This window comes from Oryx dammah, unplaced genomic scaffold, assembly GCF_014754425.2.
Source record: "Oryx dammah isolate SB20612 unplaced genomic scaffold, SCBI_Odam_1.1 HiC_scaffold_23, whole genome shotgun sequence".
NCBI classification, from domain to species: domain Eukaryota; kingdom Metazoa; phylum Chordata; class Mammalia; order Artiodactyla; family Bovidae; genus Oryx; species Oryx dammah.
This window is the reverse complement of record NW_024070207.1, coordinates 50,244,737-50,249,223: the sequence shown is the minus strand read 5'-3', so window position 1 is coordinate 50,249,223 and position 4,487 is coordinate 50,244,737. Positions and strand designations below refer to the sequence as shown.

Below are 4,487 nucleotides of genomic sequence, written 5' to 3'. Positions count from 1 at the left end.
TTTCTTATTTTCCAATTGGGATTCCTTTCATTTCTTTTTCTACTCTGATTGCTGAGGCCAAAACTTCGAAAACTATGTTGAATAGGAGTGGTGAGAGTGGGCACCCTTGTCTTGTTCCTGACTTTAGAGGAAATGCTTTCAATTTTTCTCCATTGAGGACAGTTTGCTGTGGGTTTGTCATATGTAGCTTTTATTATGTTGAGATATGTTCCTTCTATTCCTGCTTTCTGAAGGGTTTTTGTCATAAATGGATGTTGAATTTTGTCAAAGGCTTTCTCTGCATCTATTGAGATAATCATATGGTTTATATTTTTCAATTTGTTAATGTGGTGTATTACATTGATTGATTTGCAGATATTGAAGAATCCTTGCATCGCCTGGATAAACCCCACTTGGTCATGATATATAATCTTTTAAATATGTTTGTGAATTCTGTTTGCTAGAATTTGGTTAAGGATTTTTGAACCTATGTTCATCAGTGGTATTGGCCTGTAGTCTCCTTTTTTTGTGGGATCTTTGTCTGGTTTTGGTATTATGATGATGGTGGCATCATAGAATGAATTTGGAAGTTTACCTTCCTCTGCAATTTTCTGGAAGAGTTTGAGTATGATTTGGTGTTACCTCTTCTCTAAATTTTTGGTAGAATTCAGCTGTGAAGCCGTCTGGACCTGGGCTTTTTTTTTTTTTTGCTGGAAGATGTCTGATTACAGTTTCAATTTCCGTGCTTGTGATGGGTCTGTTAAGATTTTCTACTTCTTCCTGGTTCAGTTTTGGAAAGTTGTACTTTTCAAAGAATTTGTCCTTTTCTTCCAAGTTGTCCATTTTATTGGCTTATATTTGCTAATAGTAGTCTCTTATGACGCTTTGTATTTCTGTGTTGTCTGTTGTGATCTCTCCATTTTCATTTCTAATTTTATTTGATTCTTCTCCCTTTGTTTCTTGATGAGTCTGGCTAATGGTTTGTCAATTTTATTGATCTTCTCAAAGAACCAGCATTTGGCTTTGTTGAATTTTGCTATGGTCTCTTTCTTTCCTTTGCATTTATTTCTGCCCTAATTTTTAGGATTTCTTACCTTCTACTAATCCTGGGGTTCTTCATTTCTTCCTTTTGTACTTGCTTTAGGTATCAGTTCAGTTCAGTTCAGTCACTCAGTCGTGTCCGACTCTTTGAGACCCCATGAATCACAGCACACCAGGCCTCCTTGTCCATCACCATCTCTCGGAGTTCATTCAGACTCATGGCTATCGAGTCAGTGGTGACATCCAGCCATCTCATCCTCTGTCGTCCCCTTCTCCTCTTGCCCACAATCCCTCCCAGCATCAGAGACTTTTCCAATGAGTCAACTCTTCACATGAGGTGGCCAAAGTACTGGAGTTTCAGCTTTAGCATTATTCTTTCCAAAGAAATCCCAGGGCTGATCTCCTTCAGAATGGACTGGATGGATCTCCTTGCAGTCCAAGGGACTCTCAAGAGTCTTCTCCAACACCACAGTTCAAATGCCCTGTGTCAGGACAGAATTCAGACACTGAAGAGACCATCAAACAGAAGAAGTTAAAAGAGGGAACCGCCTTGGAAGTGACCCCACACGGCTCACAACATCAGAGAAGGGCCAGATACATCTTTACTATTTTTACATTCATTCCTTACTTTTTTTCTTTTTCACTCTTTTCTAACTTTTTTTTAATTGTTAAGTCTTCTATTTCTCCTCTAATTTTTATTTCTATAACCTACTATTACTTTTCAAAAAAAAAGGTTCTACTTTTTTAAGGCAAACACCATATATAGTATTTGTGTGGTTGTTGTTCGTGTTTTTTAATAATTCTTGTGGTTTTTTTTCTTTTTTCCTTCTGCTTCTTCTCTTTAATATTGTATTTTTGAAAATCCAACCTATACTCTAGATTTTTAATCTTTGCTTTTTGGTTTTTGTTTTCAATTTTGTACATTTCAAAACCCAAACTTCACTACCCAATTTTACCTGACAGCGAGATTACTGGCTTGACCACTTCCTCCTCCTTTGGACTCTCCTTTTTCTCCGCCAGGTGGCCTCTGTCTCCCCGCCCCCCCCCATCTCTTCTGTATCCAACTCTGTGAATCTCTGTGTGTTCCAGACGGTGGAGAACACCTAAGGAACTGATTACTGGCTGGATTTGTCTCTCTCCTTTTCATTCCTCTCTCTTACCCTCCTGGCCACCTCTGTCTACTTCCTCCCTCTCCTCTTCCCTGTATAACTCCATGAATACCCTTGAGCGGTCCAGACTATGGAGCGCACATAAGGAAGTGACTATTGACTAGCTTGCTCTCTCCTCTTTTGACCTCACCGCATCTCATTCCAGTCACCTCGAACTACCCCCTCCCTCTTCTCTTCTCCATGTAACCCAGTGAACCTCTCTGGGTGTCCCTCAATGTGGGGAAACTTTTCATCTTTAACCTAGATGTTTTATCATCAGTGCTGTATAGATGGAGAAGTCTAGAGACCCCTGTAAAAATAAAACCAAAAACCAGAAGCAGGAGGCTTAAGTCCAAAGTCTGAGAACATCAGACAACTCCTGAATTCAGGGAATATTAAGCAATAGGAGCTCATCAAACGCCTCCATACCTACACTGAAACCAAACTCCACCCAAGGGCCAACAAGGTCCAGAGCAAGACATACCACACAAATTCTCCAGCAACACAGGAACACACCCCTGAGCTTCAATATACAGGCAGCTCAAAGTACTCCAAAACATTTGACGTCTCATAACCCATTACTGGTCACTCCACTGCACTCCAGAGAGAAGAAACCCAGCTCCACCCACCGGACCTCCAACACAAGCCTCCATAACCAGGAAACCTTGACAAGCTACTGATACAACCCCACCCACAGTGAGGAAGCTCCACAATAAACAGAACTACACAAATTACCAGAATATAGAAAGGCCATCCCAAACGCATTAATATAACCAAGATGAAGAGACAGAGGAATACTCAGCAGGTAAAGGAACAGGAGAAATGCCCACCAAACCAAACAAAAGAGGAAGAGATAGGGAATCTACCTGAGAAAGAATTCCGAATATTGATAGTGAAAATGATCCGAAACCTTGAAATCAAAATGGAATCACAGATAAATAGCCTAGAGACAAGGATTGAGAAGATGCAAGAAAGGTTTAACAAGGACCTAGAAGAAATAAAAAAGAGTCAGTATACAATGAATAACACAATAAATGAGATCAGAAACACTCTGGAGGCAACAAATAGTAGAATAATGGAGGCAGAAGATAGGATTAGTGAAATAGAAGATAGAATGGTAGAAATAAATGAATCAGAGAGGAAGAAAGAAAAACGAATTAAAAGACATGAGGACAATCTCAGAGACCTCCAGGACAATATGAAACGTTCCATCATTCGAATTATAGGAGTCCCAGAAGAAGAAGACAAAAAGAAAGACCATGAGAAAATCCTTGAGGAGATAATAGTTGAAAACTTCCCTAAAATGGGGAAGGAAATAATCACCCAAGTCCAAGAAACCCAGAGAGTTCCAAATAGGATAAACCCACGGCGAAACACCCCAAGACACATATTAATCAAATTAACAAAGATCAAACACAAAGAACAACTATTAAAAGCAGCAAGGGAAAAACAACAAATAACACACAAGGGGATTCCCATAAGGATAACAGCTGATCTCTCAATAGAAACTCTCCAGGCCAGGAGGGAATGGCAAGACATACTTAAAGTGATGAAAGAAAATAACCTACAGCCCAGATTACTGTACCCAGCAAGGATCTCATTCAAATACGAAGGAGAAATCAAAAGCTTTACAGAAAAGCAAAAGCTGAGAGAATTCAGCACCACCAAACCAGCTCTCCAACAAATTCTAAAGGATATTCTCTAGACAGGAAACAGAAAAAGGGAGTATAAACCCGAACCCAAAATAATAAAGTAAATGGTAATGGGATCATACTTATCAATAATTACCTTAAACGTAAATAGATTGAATGCCCCAACCAAAAGGCAAAGGCTGGCCGAATGGATACAAAAACAAGACACCTCTATATGCTGCTTACAAGAGACCCAGCTCAAAACAAGGGACACATACAGACTGAAAGCGAAGGGTTGGAAAAACATATTCCACACAAATAGAGACCAAAAGAAAGCAGGAATGGCAATACTCATATCCAATAAAATAGACTTTAAAAAAAAGGCTGTGAAAAGAGACAAAGAAGGCCACTACATAATGATCAAAGGATCAATCCAAGAAGAAGATATAACAATTATAAATATACATGCACCCAATATAGGAGCACTGCAATATGTAGGACAAATGCTAACAAGTATGAAAGGGGAAATTAACAACAACACAATAATAGTGGGAGACTTTAATACTTCACTCACACCTATGGACAGATCAACTAAACAGAAAATTAACAAAGAAATGCAAACTTTAAATGATACATTAGACCAGTTAGACCTAATTGATATCTATAGGACATTTCACCCCAAAACAAT

General features: G+C 39.0%; 1 long non-coding RNA gene across 1 annotated transcript in view; it reads right to left on the bottom strand.

Annotated features, from left to right (window-relative positions):
* The window catches only part of LOC120881762, a 17,219-nt gene extending 15,292 nt beyond the window's left edge, over nucleotides 1–1,927 (bottom strand). The window contains exon 1 of the long non-coding RNA XR_005725334.1: nucleotides 1,889–1,927. This is a non-coding gene — a long non-coding RNA (uncharacterized LOC120881762). The remainder of the gene's footprint in view (nucleotides 1–1,888) is intronic.
* Nucleotides 1,928–4,487: the final 2,560 nt, after the last annotated feature.